Source organism: Sceloporus undulatus, chromosome 5 (assembly GCF_019175285.1).
Source record: "Sceloporus undulatus isolate JIND9_A2432 ecotype Alabama chromosome 5, SceUnd_v1.1, whole genome shotgun sequence".
NCBI classification, from domain to species: domain Eukaryota; kingdom Metazoa; phylum Chordata; class Lepidosauria; order Squamata; family Phrynosomatidae; genus Sceloporus; species Sceloporus undulatus.
Genome location: NC_056526.1, coordinates 155,566,926 through 155,585,811, shown reverse-complemented (window position 1 = coordinate 155,585,811; position 18,886 = coordinate 155,566,926). Strand labels below are relative to the sequence as shown.

Here is an 18,886-nt window from a genome sequence, read left to right as displayed (position 1 = left end):
TGCCTAGTGTAAGTTAGGCTTATTTAAGAAGGTACTGTGCATAGTGTAGTGTGCTGTTTTTATGTTAATAAAAAGTGTTAAAAACATAGTGTAGAGTGTTGTTTTTATATTATGTTTTTATGCTAATAAAAAAGAAGGCATGGTGCCACTACTTGCCTATTTTCACTACTTATCATAGAGTTGGAAAAGACCAGAAGGGACATCCAGTCCAGGCCCCTGGCATGCAGTAACTCACAGTCAAAGCATCCCTGACAGATGGCCAGCCTCTCTTTAAAAACTTCCAAAGAAGGAGACTTCACCACGCTCTGAGGGAGTGTGTTCCATTGTGAAATGGCTCTTACTGTCAGGAAGTTCTTCCTAATGTTTAGGTGGAATCTCTTTTCCTGTAGCTTGCATCCATTGTTCTGGGTCCTATTCTCTGGAGCAGCAGAAAACAAGCTTGTTCCATCCTCAATATGACACTCTTTCAAATACTTAAATAAGGCTATCATTTAACTTTTAATAGTCTCTTCTTCAAACATACCCAGATCCCTAAGTCTCTCTTCATAGGACATGGTTTCCAGACCCTTCATCATTTTGGTCACTCTCTTCTGGACATGTTCCATCTTGTCAAGAGCCTTTCTGAATTGTGGTGTCCAGAACCGGACACAGTATTTCAGCTGAGGCCTGACCCAATGTTTGAATGTTGAAAGTGGGCCGTGCAATTTCATGCAACAAATCTTGGGAGAACCAATAAAGGCTTCCAACTATGGAGGCAGGCACCTAGATTAAATATATCCCAAGAAAGTGGAGAGAGCTAAAATGGTAAGTGACAAGGGGCAGTAGCAGAAAGAAGATAGTATATCATGTGATGATTTGGTACTAAGAATGGTGGGGACTAGGGAAACAACATAGGGATTATGTCCCTAGGTAGGGCCCCCTTGCCGTCATCATGACAAGAGCCCATCAAAATTTGGTGCCAGCCCCGCAGGTAAGGTCCTACTGAGAGAACACATCAATATAGGCTTCTTTCAATAGAAGCCATAGTATCAGAAAAGGAAATTTTTCTTTTCTCCACCAGATAAGGAAAATTCAAGAGTGTCTCTTCCTGGGGCTTCAAAGATAGACTTTTTAGATTAGTGGGATGATTTATTTTTTTTTTACTTTAATGCTAAATTCCATCTCTATTTCTGAAATTGAACAAGATTATTTTCTTTTTCTAAAAGAAAAAAACCCAAAATATTTAAGTGCTTTAAAGAACTGGTTAACTAAACAGCAATTCATAAAATCAGGTTAGAACATCGTAACATTGTTCCATTGAATGCATGCCACAGTTTTCATTGTTCCAATGAACACAAGCCACATTTTAAAAATTTATTTCAAGCTGTATGTATGTAACACCACATTTCAGTTTTGTAATTAGACAGGTAATTATTATTTCTCAGGATGCCAGAGTCCAGCAATTATAACCTTTAAATATTCATTTCAGTTAATTAGAGTAACTGGAACAGTTCTGTTAAAAATGCTTCCAAAAATAGCTTCAGGAGATGATGAATATTATTCACCTGGTGGAGGAAACAGGTAAGCTTTTCAGCTGAAATAGAAAGGGGAAAACAAAGTGTACTTGGATTTAGTAAGGAGCTCTGTAAAGACTTATTTTCAATCTTCCTATTTTTGTGGTTTACCTGCTCTAGATTACTGCAAAAATATGATATAAAACCAGGAGAATTCTCCAGTTTCTAAACACTGTTATGCGATCTGTCCCACTTTGCACAAGAACAGTGTCTATTTATTTCTCCATGCCCTGTTACTAAAGTGTACAGATAAAGGTGTTGCAATCAGCAGTGTGGCAAAGCATCTGAGCTGTGTAATTATGTCAAGAAAAATATAATATTTGCTGTTTTGTGGGTCACTAACATTGATGTTGATAGAAAAGCTTTTACCATTGCTTGTATCAATTCACATTTTCAGACTTTGAAATACAGGTGTTAGTTTTTTTCAAAAAAAGACAACATTAATTTACAATTAGGATTTTGAATTATCCTTTATTATTTACTTATTTAGGAGATTCAGTATTCCAGTCTGTAGGCAGTCATCTTCCTGAGAGTGGTTTACAACAACTTCCCATCACACACACACACACACACAATTACAACGACCTTCAAACATGAATGTAAAATATATCAACATATAAAACATATTTTAAAAAACAAACACAGTCACACCCCAAAACCGATTTTGATTTGAGCATATCCAAAAGCTGTTTGGACCTAAAGAAAAGGCATTTGGGGTTCTAAAATGCAGTGGAATGACTGGTGTGGTTGTTTGGCTGTTTTTGACTTAAAAACAAGGGGTAATACTTGCATATTACATAAAAAATAATTACATTTTCCTGAAAGCTCTTTGACTTTCATCTACCACCCCCTGACCTAGTTTCCAGGCACAGTACAAGGTGTTGGTTATTACCTTTAAAGCCCTACATGGCCTGAGTTCAACCTATCTAAGGGATTGCCTACTTCCGTACAACCCACCCTGCACTCTCAGATCACAGAGGACATTTTCTGCAACCTCTCCCAGACTGTGGAATACCTTGCCAGAGGAGATCCTTCAAATCACCAGCCTGGATAGCTTCAAAAAAGCTGTTAAGATGGATGTCTTCCGGCAAGCTTTTCCTGAATAGATCCACTCAACTATAAAGGAACTTCACCCACATTATGTATTCCCATCACTGCCCATTAGCTTATTGGCTTTTAGTAGTTCTTTTTTAATAGTCTAAATTTTAATAACACTATGTTTAATTATTTTTAAGGGGGAGGGTTAAGATGTATTTTTATTGTATACTTGATGTGTTTTAAACTGTAAGCCACTTAGGTTGCTTTACAGCAGAAAAGTGGGATATAAATAAAAGTTTTATTTATTTATTATTATGTTTAATCTGATTTCAATAAAACAGAAACAGGAAATGTGTGTTCGTCTGGGAAGTGGTGAGTGGGTGGCTCCATGTCAGTGTAGCAGTGAATCCAATCTGTGCTTTAACCTCACTATTGAAGGAACGATCAAGGGGCTAAACTACTCATAGCCCCTTGGATCAATCCTTAGAGGCTGGACTAAAATCTATACTAAAGTGTAAATTCACCATCTCACAGTATAGGAGCCACAAATTGCCACTCTCTCTGCCTGTTGTTGGACTGCAATTCTCATCAGCAATAAAAAGTATGACTAATTGTGAAGGGACATGGAAGCTGTAGTGCACAACATCTGAAAAGCGACAAATTGTCCTGATGAGAGATTAAGAAATGAATTTTTATAGACCAGTACTCAACTAGGAAGTTGGCATTTTGGGCAGATGTTTAAGGTGGTAATCTAAAGAATGACAAAGTGATCTTATTGCAACTTGCAGTGGAATTCGCTAGGTACCCTTTTGATCTTGGGTCAGTCAGTGAGAATTGTAAGATTCTTAGATATGTAGATGTACAGGCTAACTGTGCTTTTCAGACTCCCCAACAGGTTGATGAGACAAATTTTGTATATTTCATTCGCCATTAAAATCTGCCAAAGTGATTTGGTTTAAATTAAGTGAGTATCGGTAGTTGTGAGAGTCAGCAATGTACACAAAATAATCTAAGTAATTGAAAATCACTGTTTTCCATTCAGTAGGAGAGACTAGTTACTCAATATTGCCTGGTAATGTACTGAAAATGTCATCCGGTATTTCAATTATGGCTTTTTAAGAATTTTAGGTCATGGTCTCTGTCATAAAGTTCCATACTAATTATATCACATTTTGTTTTTGTAGTCCAATGCCTCAGCAAAAGAATACTGAAAAAAGTTTGAAGAAATCATAACATAATAAATCTCATCAGAAATGGCAAGCGTAAGTATGCTGTGTACTACAGAACAGAATGTAGAAGGAGACTGAATGTGCTGTGTATTAAGCATTTACTGTGGGTAGCTACATGTTTTGCTCACATTTTGACAAATGAGGTCTTAAGGGTGCTGTACAAAGAAAAGAAATGTAGACCCTCACTCTTGTTTTTATAGATAGGAGATTGGAGACTTCCCTGAAGTACTTTGACATGAGTGTCACCATCAGGGCTAAAAAAGAAAACATTGTGGGGGAAAGGCACATGAACTGTTGCTGGGAACCAAGTAACACCACTTATTTTCCCAAGGGAAAGATAGTGACAAACAGTTACTACTGAATTGTTCAGATCTTCAATCTTCTTTTAGAAAATTCTGCTGGGTGCATGGGTTATTTGTGGACACGTACAATGACCATGTCTGAGATAATATTATGCTTACCATTTTATATGAGAGCAGATAGTTCTTTGAGTTATTTAAGATCATTTTATACCTTATAGTTGCCATGCAAAAAGTGCTTAACAACAGGAAAAAAGCTAAAAATTATATCAGAAATACAATAGTTTAGAATGTTTTACAGCCAAATGTGCAACCAAATGCACATAGGCATGTGCAAGGAACACCTGCATGTACAATGTTCACAGTGCATTGTGTGTGCAATTTTCAATGTACCTTGTACATGCAATGCACAATGTCCACAGGAGGCATAACTTTGTTTCCACACCTTTGAACTGAATACAAATGTTCCACATCAGTCAAAAATGTACAACTTTCACATAAGTGCATGTTGTGCCAAGAGTAATGTGTTTAGTTAACATGCCTCAAAAGATTTAAATTTCAGGCTCAGGTGATTCCATTTAATTGGTGATGCATTTGTTGTGCGGGGAACCCCTGACTCAGAGTGGGTTTCATATGCACTTGCTGGGCCGTGATTTTGTGTTTTTCCAGACTTTAGCCAACCTTGTTTACTTTAAGGGTTTCTTCTTTCCTATTCAAGTTGTCGACTAGGTGTTGGTGGATTTCCCTGTGTGTTCGGTAACCTGATTATCGGTTGGCAGGGTCCCCAGAATTTCAGTGATTTTTAAATAGCGTTTAATGCCCCGAGTGGTTTAAACATGGTCTGCTACGCTGATTTTGTCTCTCTGTTCAGCTTTATTTGTGGTTGGAAGACTGCGTTTGGTGGTCCCTAGGTAGACAATGTCTGCAGGCTGTATGTGCAGCCATGCTAGGGTTTTTCTTCCTGTTCTTCACTGACTCCAGCATTTGTGCTGGAGTTCTTGGTGGTTATAAAAGCTCATTTGGCGTTTGTGTTTCCTCAACCAGTTTCCCTATTCTGTCTGATAGCGCCGTTCAGTCTTTACAAGTAAACCTTCTTTTGGGTGTTGTTTTTTCCGCCTATGGGTTTTTCGGGTTTGGCTGCCCTTTGGATGTCTGATTGGAGTACCCATGAGCCTGTACAACCCAGGCGCGAGGTGCTGCATTCAGGGGCCAGGACTTGGGTTCACAGAGCCGTTCCTTTTGGCCTGTCCTAACCAGTTGTTATTAGTGTGCCTTCGTGTTGTAGGGGTGGAAGTTCTTTGTGAAGGTACTTGGCAGTGTTGGTGTAGGTTTTCTGTATACTGTGGTGACCAAACATTGGTTTGGTTGTGGATGATCGGACCGCCACGAATGGAAAACCGTTTGTTTTGGGGGGAGGGGCACCTGTACTTCCGACTCTTCCTAGGAATGACGAGCCGCTGGTTCTCCCCGCCCCTCTGTTTCTCCTGCTGCCTTGGAAAGATATTGTGAGAAAGTTTGTTAATGCATTAGAAGTCATAAAAAGCGAAGAGGCTCTACCACACCGGCTTTCTTCATCAACCCAGAACATACTCTAGAATAGGAACAAAAAACAAGGGTACAACTAGCAAGTCATCTGAGTGAGTCATAAGCAGAAGAACGATCCCGCAGGGACCACACGCTAAGCTGTGAGGATGTGGGTGGGTGGGTGTTGGAGTGGGAGAAGAGAGGAGGAAGAAAACAGAAAGAGAGAGAGTAAGATGTTGTTTAGATGTTATCCGCATGCTGTAAGATAAAATACATATAAAGAATATAACTAAGATATGTTATCACCACCGCGGGGATCCTGAGGTCGAGGCAAAGGGGATGGCCACAGGGACAATGAAAATAATACAACACAAAAAACACAAATACAAACCCAAGATATCACCCCACAAACCACCCCCAGAACAACATCTGGGAGTATAGACGACACATCAGAAGCACTAAGAAAAAACAACCAACCGTCACTACAGTCATATAGTCCTTGACGTTCATCCTAATAATCTCAACTCCCGTGACCTAATTGGGTTTCTTTATCTCAACCCTATTCCAAAGCTCACGCGGTGAACAGCCAAGTACGGCTAAGGTGGCAAGTGAAGCCGAATTGCCGCCCCAACTCTGGTACTCAATTTTTTAAAGCACCTCGAAGGATGCAAAGCCTGAGTCAGCGTGGGTTGGGCCCTCCTTTTGCTGGTCTTTGAATACTTCGCAAAACCTGTGAACGCCGCAAACTTAGTGGGTTCGTTGAGTGAAATGGCGCTGCAGTGCATGGCAGGCATTAAAAAAACCACTTGCGGCCACACCAAACCCAGGGCTTCCTCTCCCCCGTCCTTTAGAAGATCCTCAATCGTTTAAAAAGGCAGGATGTTAAAAGTGACTGGGTAGTAGGCGAGAGAGGGACCTGCAGCAAGGAATCTGATAAAGAAAGAATGAAGAACAAAGAAATGAATGCCTCCTTCTTATAATAATAAGAAAGGTGTCCCCCTCAATTGGTAACAAGCAAAGTTGCAAAGCCATCGGTTCTCTTTCTATTTCAGAGAACATTTGAGAGGGGAAAGGTTTCTGTTTCTAATCTGCTAATTTCTATCTAACGATACTTCATACAGAATCCCCCTTTGTTTTTGCAGTATTTTGTTTAATAAACAACAACAACAACGAATTTTGAAATAATACGACAAACAGTGGTCTTTTGTTTAAAAAATGCAAAATAGATTTTTAGTCTGTGGTCAAATACTGTTTTTGCCAGAAACCCCCACAAGAAGGGAACCATGCGGGAAAGCACAGGGAATGGGGGGAAAGAGAGGAAAAGAAGAAGAGAGGAAGAAAAAGAGGAATAGAAAGAAGAAAGTATGGAGGAGGAATAAGAAAGAGAGGGAGGAAGAAAAAAGAGAGAAAAAGAAACAGTAGGGGAATGCAACAAAACAACTACAGGTTCCAGCCATAAAAAAAAAAAAAACAAAACAAAAAAACACAGGAAGAAAAAAACAAAAGACAAAACAAAAAAAAACCACAAACCACCATCCCGAGACGCACCGGAAAAAAGTAAGCGGAGCGCAAGAAAGACAACAAGAAATTTGTGCAAAAGAGAAGGCAAACGCGTGATTATTGCTCCGTAATCGGTCCCTGTGTAGAGAAAAAATTGTGAACGGTTGTGTTCTTGCATAAGAGAATTACAAAATAACAGAAGATTCCGAAAAACCTTGTTCTGAGAGAAGTGTTTGCTTTATCACGATCAATGCCCAGAGGCTTCAATCAATCAGCTATCATCAAATGCTTATAGTTGTTTTTTTTTTTTAGCAAAGCTAAATCTTAAGCTAATAGCATGGATCATGGATCATGAAGATCATGTGGTCTCATGCTAGTGGTAGAGGTGTGCCGTGGGTTGTGGACGGGAGAGGGGGGGAGTGATGGGGAGGGCAGCAATAAGAGTTGGAGATTAAACAGGCGGGGTGGTGCGTCCTGCGGCAGAAGAGGAGAGAGAATGGAGAAGACAAGAAGAGAACTCTTAGCAGATGTCAAAGACTCCAGCATGCATCATTAGGAATTACGTCTGCATTTTTTCCAATGACAATAGGTCTAATACTTCTTGTCTTCCAACCCACCATTTCTGGTTTGCACCGGCCTGCCCTCCCTATCACTGTTTCTTCATCATCCATCGACTGACGTATTTAGTCCCAAAAACGCCTTAGACATCTGTTTGTTTTTTTTGGAGGAAGCTTTCCACCAATAATTATGTATCCTATGTTGAGTTATCAAGGTCATTGTCCGTACTTAATAAAAATACTTTCATACTTTTGTCATTTATCAAAAAGCCCAAAAAGGGGGTTGTCATCATAGAGGCTATAAAGTAACTTTATCTCAAGAGCTGTCAAACACACAAAGCACACAATAAAGTATGAGGTAGGAACCCTTTCCTCACTGCATAAAACTCCTCTTGAGGAATGTAACTAAAACAACTCATTTCAATAAAAGTTTACTGAAGAGAATTTGATGCTTTAAATTTGATTTATGAAAAGAAAACCCAGTGTGTGACAATCAGCTTATCGTGACTAATTGTTTTTTACGTGTTGATTTTTATGCTGTAATCCACAATTTTCACAAAATGCAAAGTTGTGTAGCAATAAAATAAAATTATTTACATAATCCCAGAAAATCTAATGTAAAATAGGTTTTAGATGCAGTATAACTGATGTTTTTTTTCTACATGAGCTGCCCTGCGAGACTGTTAAGGCTGTGATTTTCCAAACTTCATGTCCCAACTTGTCATGTGTGGAAAATTGAATACATTCAAATCTGACTTTTTAGTTAAGAAGAAAGCAAACTGAGATAGGTTGAGATAATATTCAATTTTTGTGTTAGAGTCCCTTTAATGGTCATTTAAAAAACGAGTTGCAATACTCTCACCCAATTTTGTTAATTAGTCATATTAATTATTGTTTTCACTGCTATCATTATTACTATTAGCAACACAGCAGTTCATGGGTTGTGAGCATACTTAAACCAGCTTTTCCTGTGGTATGATGGGCATGAAAGAATTGGGGTTGTTGTAATCACAAATATTTCTTTTTCTAAATTCTATATTTCATGGTTTGTATTTTTAACAATCTTATCTGAGTCTTTTTCCAACAATCACATAGGTTAGGTGGCTACCTCAAGGTCAGATAGTCACATCTTGGGGGTTCTTTTAGTGGATCCTGAAACTGGCTGGGGGTTGGAGTAGATGGCCCTTGAGATCCTTTCAGCTCTATGATACTATATTAAGGTCATTTTCTTCAATATTAATACAGCGAGAAAAGGTCACCGCTCTTTTTTCTTTTTTCCTTCCTTCTTACTTCCTCATCCTTCCTCCTTCCTTCCTTCCTTCCTTGAAACATGTCATGTATTTTCCAGTTTGATGGTACCAGAGCTTGGAAAAATAAATTTTGTGAGTGTACTCCAGAATCCTGCCTTCAAGATATTGGGTACTGTACAGTGGTCTATTTTCGGCACAGGATCCCTGAATATTAATTGTCTTCTCCCATAGAAAATCATAATTTGAAAGAACACGAGACACTAAGGCAAACAGTTTCATAAAGAAATAAAGGAACAAGCATGTATATAACCAGCTTTTGACTAACTCCATTGCAGTTGCTAAAAGAATCGCCCCAACTAAGAATTAGATGGCATGAAAAAGTAGAGCAGTTATTTCCGTAATGATTGCTGGATTGTTAAATTGTTTTACCTTAAAAGGCCTGAGAGGGAGTGATCAGGCAGACCCAGCCCACCAGGGATAGCCTAAGGAAAAGACACCTCCTCCTTAACTGCATCTTCCCATCTGAGAAGGAGTGATCAGCAGACCCAGCTCCACCAGGAAGCTTGAAGGAAGAGACTCCTCCCTCCTTAACTGTCATCTTCCGGCTAGAGAGGGAGTGATCAGGCAACCCAGCTCCACCAGGATAGCCTGAAGGAAGAGGCTCCTCCCTCTCCTAAATGTCATCTTCCGGCTTGAGAGGGAGATTGATCAGGAAGAACCAGCTTCACAGGCTAGCCTGAAGGAAGATCTCTCCTACTCTGTACTGTCATCTCTTCCGGCTGAGAGGGAGTGATCAGGCAACCCAGCTCTAATCAGGACTAGCACTTAAGGAAAAGACTCCTCCCTCCATTAACTGTCATCTCCGCCTGAGAGGGAGTGATTAGGCAGACCCAGACTCCACCAGGATAGCCTGAAGAAGAGACTCCTCCCTCCTTAACTGTCATCTTCCGGCCTAGAGGAGTGATCAGGCAGACCCAGCTCTACCGGGCGCCTAGCATGAAAGAAAGACTCCCCTCCTTTTAACTGTCATTCTCCCGGCCTGAGAGGGAGTGATCAGGCAGACCCACTCCACCAGGAATAGCCTGAAGGAAGAGACCCTCCCTCCTTACTGTCATCTTCCAGCCTGAGAGGGAGTGATCAGGCAGACCCAGCTCCATCAGGGCTACCTGAAGGAAGAGACCCTCCTCCTTAACTGTCTTCTCCTGTCCGCCTGAGAGGGAGTGATCAGGCAGACCCAGCTCCACCAGGGCTAGCCTTGAAGAAAAGAGTGCACCTCTGTTCTTCATCTCCAGCCTCCTATTCCCCTTCAGCTATGCTCTGACTGTGTGGGGGGAGAGCTTGCGTACCCAAATGAAGTTGTGACTATGCTGGCGGTGGCCTATAACGCCACCGCAGGGCCTCCACATCAGACAGTCACAACTGAAAGGTCTGACCAATAGTGCCAAAGGCAGGATGGGCTCTCGAGCCTTATGGCAACCATCCTAGATAGTAAAACTAATCCCAAACCCGGTCAGATGGTGTTCGTCTAACCCTGTAAGGTCAGCCACTAAGAAAGGAAACTCTAATCAACCTACGACCCTAGGACCATGCTGCCACCATCCATGCCTTTTCAAGGCCTCAGTAGTCGAACCTTGGTTGAAAGGGTGAGGCCAGTTCTTTGCACGCTGTGCTCCACCAGAAAAATCCATTGCACAGGCTTGAAAGATACACCAACGTCATCAACGCATTTGTAGAAAGCATGGATTAGTCCTACTGAATCTTTGTCGCTAAGTATAAAGCAAGAAGAAGAAAAAGTAAAAAAGAAGAAGACCTTAAAGTATTCTGATGGGATGTTAAAACATTCAGGAGTTTCAATTGAGTTGTATATCCTCTTTTTCATCAATATTGATATAAGAGTACATTCCTTCACCTTCTCTTGTGTTCAAATTTTAACATTGGAGCCATTGTTGTTGTTTACCATAATAATAATAATAATACTCCATAAATTCATTTTTTTTCCCTGCCTCTTCTCAAGGCTTGAGGCACAAATACATAACACAATTTTAAAAAAGAAAGAAAACAAATAAAACCAACAGTTAAAATACAATAGTACAGAACTACTAAAATACACTCATATGAGTACATTTCCTTAAAATATACAAGTTAAAAAGTCATGATTTAAAATTGAATGGCCAGGCCTGTCAAAAGAGATATTTTGTTGTTGTTGTTCTTCTTCTTCTTTGTGCATTCAAGTCAATCGTAAGGTGAACATACCATGGTTTGTTTGGTTTTTTTGGGGGGGGGGAGGGGCAATATTTGTTCAGAGAAGCTTGCCTTCTCCTTCCTCTGAGGCTGAAAGAGTAAAACATACCCAAAGTCACCCAGTGAGTTTCCATGGCTGAGTGGGGATCCAAACCCTGATCTCTAGGGTCATAGTCCAACACTCAAACCACATCGGCAACAATAACAATTGGAGCCATTGGTTTCAGCAACCATAACCATTGGAGCAACTGTCTCCAAGCATCACCATCTGGAATCTGCCTGAGATATAAGATCGGAACCACTGCAATGCTGAATGGGACTCTGCAGACGCAACACGTACAGAGGAGAAAGCTCTCTGCGCTACACGTATTGCCTCTCTATAGGAACAAAGGACGTTCCTATGACGAGTCCTGTCAGATAAAAGTCAAGTTTTTCAACAAACACGCTCTGGTTGTTGTCCAACCTGCTTCATCTTTCTGAGTTCTTCTGTATACCATAGTTGATGGTTTGAAGTGGGCTGGCATGGATGTTTGGGAGCGACCGTGTTGATAGCCTTGGTAAGATCGTTGTTCCAGGTATTAACCAAAGCTTCAACAGAATCACTGGCATTACTAACCAATGAACCTTCCAAGGCTTTCTGGAATTAAATTGGTTCCATTAGCTTCGAGGGAAGATCATTCTAATGGGTCCTCCACTCCCAATGGGATGTATAGTGGCTTTGATTTCAGCCTTGATCAGGAAATGATCATGACAATGGGGAGGTTTTTGTTACCTCCACCCATGGATATTCCTGTTCCGTACTAAAGACCGCATCGAGTGTATGACCCGCACAATGAGTAGGCACACTGACCAATTGGGATAGGCCCATGTTTGTCATGGATTTCATGAACTCCCGAGCTACACCTGTCAGATTTAATAGACTGGTCTCAAGTGAGATGTTGAAGTCACCCAGAATTAGAAGTCTGGGTGACTCCAACAGCAACTCTGAGACCAGCTGTGTCAGCTTGGTTAGGGAGTCTGTTAGACAATGGGGTGGACGGTATACTAACAGAATCCCCAAACTATCCTTGGTCTTCAGACTTAGGTACCTACACTCGAAGTGGACCGCTTTCTGGACAGGTATCCTGATCAAGGTAAGGTTGTTTTTGTGAACCAGAGCCACTCCACCCCCTCACCCACTTCCCCTTACCTGCTCAATGAGTAGAGTTGGTTCTCTCTCCAGCCCATTTTGGGTAACAGGGAGAACTGAATGTGAGATGACAGTATTTATACCTTGTAACAGTATTTCACCCTGTTATCACCATATCTTCTTTTGCCACACACAACCTTTATTGCTGCTCTGTGATTGATACCATCTACACCCAGTCATCCCCCACCAAGAGGATACCCTCCCCTTCCACCTCCATTTCTCCCCATCAGTCCCACCTCTTATTGCTGAGAATAGGTAGCTGTTACTAATAATCACTACCAGTCCTAGTGCCATCATCATCTATTTCAATTCCCTTCCACACTCCTTCTATCAGTTTCAAAGACTATAATAAGAGTACATATTTTTAGCAGTAGCAACTCAAGTTGTTTCTGACTTTAAGGACCCCAACTGGGCCTGGATGGGGTCACACTTCCCCTAAAGAACTGTGGGAGCTTGGTAGTGCTCCCGACATACCTTATCACTGCTACTGCTACTCTGATGTTACTGGGAGGGAAAAGAGAGGCAGCTTCAAAGCCGCACTCTCCCAACATGTATCGCCATTGCTGCTGTGCTGCTGCCTGCTCTGGTGTTACTGGGAGGGAAAGGAGGGGCAGTTTTAAAGATGGTGATACTTGGGGACAGTTGCACCTCTAAAAGGGAGCTCAAACCGGGTGTCCCTCAAGGCGCCAGTCTGTCCCAAATACTATTTACTGCTCTGCTTAGTCCCTGCAAACCTCTGCCTGTGACCTCTCAAATAGAGTCCATCCATCTAGCATATGGCCTTCCTCTCTTTCTGCTTCCCTCCACCTTTTCTAGCATTATTGTCCAATGATCCATGCCTTCTCATGATATGTCCGAAGTACAACAGCCTCATACAATAACAAATAATCCACAACTCAAATAACAAATAACCCAAAACTTTTAAATATTATTATTTCATTAGTGGATTTGGTTTTGATTCCTTAGTCTCATGTGCAATCAGTATGCAGGGTAAAGAGCACAGTTTGCATTGAACCTCTTCTCTTCAAAGTGTGATTTACTGGGCTAGCTTCTTTCCCCCCAAAAGCCAGAAATTTATTCACAAGGTTTATATTTTAATTGAACGTAGCTATGCAAATGTTGACATGTCATGTTTATAGATTGACAGCTTCACTTTATGGTGTCTGTAAAAAGATGAATACCTTCCAAACGATGTAGAATTATCCACACTACATTAACTGTATCTGAAACTGTCAGAAGAAGAGGTTATACTAGCTTCCTAGGTATAAGTGGGTACTATATAGAGTCTAAGTGCTTGGAGCTACTTGCTAAAATCAGTGGATTAACAACTCTCTGTCTCTCAGCTCACATCATGTTACACGATGTGAATGAAATTTAGAATTCACAAAATTATTAATGGCTAATTAAGGGCTACTGAGAGATGACAACCTCCCAGACAATTATGAATTGTTCTAGTGTCATTCCCATCCTCCTGCTCCAATGCTTTGAGATGAATCAGTAGTCAGATTTAATTTGTTCAATTTAATCAGATTCCACATGAATAAATATCTGTTGCACTGAACTGAGAAAAATGTGGAACTGTCCTGGAAAAAGAACACAGTTAAGCTCTGATTTGATCTTTCTCCTCTTATCTTTCTACTTCCTCTTCTGTCTTGCAAAGCAGAGCTTTCCCATGTGATTTAGATATAGACACAGATATTCATGTTTATTATTTGTAGAGAGACCTAGCAGCTTAGCATTCTTAGATTCTGCATCTTCATTTCAAATAAGTTTTGTAGCATCACTGTCTTCCTGTGATGCAATTAACATCCATTTCATGGATCATACTGTGTTTATGAAGGCTCACATAGCTGCCACCAGTTATGTGACCAAGGCAGTCTTCCCAGCAATGCTACAAGCCTTTCACCTCATAAACATCTGAAGACCTCTTGGTCCTTGACACTTGCTCCACTTCTACCCTTAATACACTTTTCTTTAAATGATTTAGGGTTGGAGTCCCCAGTGTCCTCCTCTTATATGTGTTTTATCTTTGGTAGCATGTTGTTTGTGAAGCTATTGTTAGAAATTTATTCAGGCCACTACTCTTTTGGAAACAAAATAAACATTAACTTTATTTACAAGCACGTGTTAAGATGCATCTTTTTCAAGACTGTTTCACAGATTGTATGGTTACAGTAGTACAGTGTTTCAATAGGTACAAGTTATTTCTTATTCAGTTCCCTCACTGAATCCTTTCAAAAGTAAAATGTTCTTGATACTGTGTTTTGCTTTGTTTTTCTGTACATAGATATGTGTTTCACCACTGAGTTATGGTATGCTTGTGTGTGGGTCTGTCTGTGCTGTATAAAAAACAGTATAATGTCTGTGGCAGATTGTGCTGTCAAACCCTTGGCTAATGTCTGGAATGGGAAACAGGAATAATCTGGAACAGGAATTAATGTCTGGAATGGAGGGGGAATCAAAGTGCTAGTTATGACCTACAAGTCCTGTATGGTTTGGGTTTAGCCTATCTGAAGGACTGTATGTGTACTTGCCTGAGGCATGAGATCTTTAGGGCAGACCCTTGCCTTGGTCTTGCTATTGTTACATGGAAGTTGACTTTCTTGACAGCTGCCATCAGGCTCTCATTCTCCTTTCCTTGGGAAGTCAGACTGTCCCCCCTTGCTGTTATTTTGTTTAGCAAATGAAAAAAATATAGCCAAATGAATGAATGAATGAATATCTTGCAAAGCTGAAGGGCAAACTAAAGGTTTTAACATAATATGTAGTTTGGCCATAACACTTGGAAGTATATAATTTATTAAATACCATGTTATTTGAAAGGAAATCTGAATTCTTCAGCTTCTTAACCAAGAAAGGTTGGCAGTACATTCAACTGAAACAGTGTCCGTTGTCTTTATTGATAGTGAAACCCATAGAACTCCTTGGATGACTCCTCTTCTATATTTACTTCACTCAACTGAATCACTCTTCATTATCTTCAATTATCTTTAAAACCAAATTTTTAACCAGACTTGCATCGTATTTATTATGCAGAATATGAAACTGAATACAGTATTTAAATAGTTCCAATGACAGAATATGTTATAATGTATTAGCTTTGCTGTCTCAGACTCACACTTAAGCCTCATGTTACTATGCCAATGTAAACTGGTTGCCAGTAAAAAAAAATTTTTTTTGCATCTTAATGAAGTGGGACATATTGGTATTGTCAAGAGCCTAGCACTAATCTTGTCCCAGTGAACTGGCAATATCTGCAGACTGCACAATTTTTGTGATTTATTATCAATCTTGTTTTGCCTTTCCCCCACCAAAAATTGGATTCTACTGATGTGTATAGTATGTGGGAGTTCTGGAGTATGAAATACTTCAGATCAGTGATATTGCATTAATATCTAGATGATCATTATTGACAGCGGTGTAGGTCACACCTTCAACTGGAGATATACTTCTGAGAATTTCCTTCCTATATGACATGTTTCTTTGCCTCTTTATATCTCATTAAACTGTAACACCCACTACTTTACTGCTCAAGTCAAATATAGTAGTTGAGAAGACATTTCCCCCTTTTCTCTCTTTTCTGTACCCATTATCTGAAGCCCATTACCAGTGCAGGTATTCACAGAATCATAGAATCATAGAGTTAGAAGAGACCACAAGGGCCATCCAGTCCAACCCCCTGCAATGCAGGAACTCCCAGTCAAAGCATACCTGACAGATGGCCATCCAGCCTCTGCTTAAAGCCCTCCAAGGAGGGAGACTCCACTACATTACTTTCCATGACTTATTTGAACCCAGAAGTAGAAAAAATTATCCCCACCTTTATACATTGTTGGTCTCCTTGTGTGGAAAGCATGTAGTGGAGAGGTTCTAGTTGGAATAGAGCAAGGTTCTTCATTTCCAAGGGTTCTTCTTCATGTGGAAGGCATCCATGTAATCAGGAACCACATCTCTTCCACCATATCACTTTCCTTGTGAATAAAGTGATGACAAAGGAAACAGGGCTAAGGAATCCCCTGTTTTCATGTTCAAGAAAGCCAACAAGGAATCACCTCTTTCACTTTTCTTTGTTTCCACCTTCATTACTCTCTTTCAGTGACAACCTTACAGGTGTTATTTTTCTGTATTTCTGGGTCAAAATAACTGACACTGCTGGCTGGCTACTTTTGGCCCCTTTTGTTAATTCTCTTACATCCTCGCACAATTAATCAGAACAATAATAATTTTTAATAATAAAAATAAGACTACAGAACATTCTCAGTCTTGTAGGTTAGTTAAACTGGAAAGCAAGATAAGTCATGAACTAAAAGATATGAGAGGCGGAAACACTTCTGGTTTTTCTGCAGGATTTTTTTTTTAAATGACAGTCATGATTACCTCTAAATTCCACTTTACTTTCATAGGACAGTTCTAATGTTTAATGTGTTAGCAGCTTGTTTACCTTGTCTGAGCCTTGCATGTTGACACATTACAGTATATTAAACTGCACAAGTAACAGTGAAATTAGCCATGCACTTTCAGTTTAGCTGTCTATCTTTATGATCATTCTATTTATGATGCAGAGTGGTTTAGAAGAATTTCAGCTATAGAATCGAAGAACAACAGACAATATGTTACGAGGATTTGGCAGGTCTTTGGGTCAGGTGCACTCAGTTGATTCCATTGCTTTGTAAGGAGCCCACTATCCACTAGAGTTTACAGGCTTTCAAGGCCCACTTGTTGGTTTCCCCTTCAGTTTCAGTTGAAGAACCATGATGTCAGGAGGAAAGAGGTGGAGGCAATAACAAGAGAAGACCCCAGTGGATTCCTACAATACTGGTAACTCTATCTCTGATTCAAGGTGAGAGAAAGGTAAGGGAAGAGGCAAGAGGCAAGGGAACTATAGAAAAGGGAAAGGAACTAGTGACACCCATACAGTTTCTGAGCTCTGCTTGTTATGAGTTTAAAGAAGAGAAAGGAAGGTTGGAAGGAAAACAGAACTCCAGAGAAACTCTGGAGGTAACCACCAAACCACTGATTTTGAAAAAGCTTTTCTTGCAACACATACAATATAAAGAAACCTTTAAAAATAGGGGGAGGGAAAGAAAATACTGTTATATTTTCCTTTTGTATTTTCCTTTTGAAGTTATTGCTAATCAACTTGGAAATAACACCCTCAGATACCAAACATGGGTTGTAAAATGGACCATGTACTTAAATGATCTTATTTATGTGCTTTTTCTATGAGATCTACTAAATGGACGGAGCAATGTACTGTGGGAGAAGCAGAGGCCAGTGGTCTATTTCCCAGACCACCTCCTCAGTTTCCCCTGGGCAAAACACTGTGCTCTGGGCATAACTCATAGTTGGATCACATCTGGAATGCCAAAGTGAGATTTCCTCACTCAACTCACAGGACTTAAGCAAGGGTTTATATCCCAGTTCACCCCAAGGAAGGTCTCTTTCCCTACCCCTTTAGTTACATGACATAAAGAGGCAGCTCCAGAGCCCTTACCTTCACCCAAAGAGGGTGACATAGGTGTTCACCTGGATGATATATATCTCCACCACCATCAACAGCCAAGTGACAACTGTTTATGTCCAAACCAAAGCCAATTGTCCAAGTTCTCCAGCAATAGTGTGAGGGTCAACAAAAGCCCTTGTAAAAGGAAGAAAATTCCTACCAGGCCCCAAAGTGGCTAGAATACTCTCACTGCTGTAGAGGTGACATGGTGGGTCAATAAAACATCAAGAGACAGAAGGGAGGGGGGACAGGCTTTAAATCAGTGTAGCTCCATCCCCCAACCTTTCATCACTGTGCAAACACACTGGAACATTTCCCCTTTGGCCTCTCTTCTTCTAAGAGGCCAGAAAAACAATGTCCTCAGGGCCAGGCATGCTGGCCCAGGGATGTGGATTCTTTTAATTGTAAACACTTTGAACTGTATGAAATAGTGATATATAAATATATTCATTCAGTCTTTATTATATATCTGTGGGCAGTACTATAGCCAAACTAAACTACTTATCTTTTTTTCATTAGTGTTGAAAACTGATTCATATTTCTAGTTGTTTTCAGCATTTATTAAGAAAATAATGAAATAGTTTGATTCTGTTGTTCTCATCAAGGGATACAAATCTTCAAATATTTCATTCTTGTAGGATGCCCTTTCCTCCAGTCTTCGACCGTAATAAAGTATATTCTATTCTATTCCTCCAGTAAGAAAATAATCCAAGAATAAAGTAGCTGGAATGTAAGAGGTGCCGACTTCTTAATATAGTCCAAGTCAGTCATAGTTTACCCAGAAAGATGAAGGGGAGAAGTTTTTACAGCAAATTCGTAGTTCAGATGAACAAAGCCAGCAAGGAGTAAAACAGAGTCATCAGTCTACACCATTCCAAGGTCAAAAAAACTCTAATGAACACACCACTGGAATTGGTGTAGTTTCTTCCTATCTCTTTGATGATCTGCAAAGGATGGTAGCATGTCCTCAGCATCTTCCAGCTCCTGTTGGGGAGTAGGGCCC

At 40.3% G+C, this 18,886-nt stretch overlaps 1 long non-coding RNA gene across 1 annotated transcript; it reads right to left on the bottom strand.

Annotated features, from left to right (window-relative positions):
- Positions 1–1,340: 1,340 nt before the first annotated feature.
- Positions 1,341–18,099, bottom strand: LOC121931626. Its single transcript, XR_006104190.1, has 3 exons — positions 18,044–18,099; positions 16,201–16,351; positions 1,341–1,573 (listed from the first exon to the last, which is right to left on the bottom strand). It is a non-coding gene; the product is annotated as an uncharacterized LOC121931626 (long non-coding RNA).
- Between the last annotated feature and the right edge of the window lie 787 nt (positions 18,100–18,886).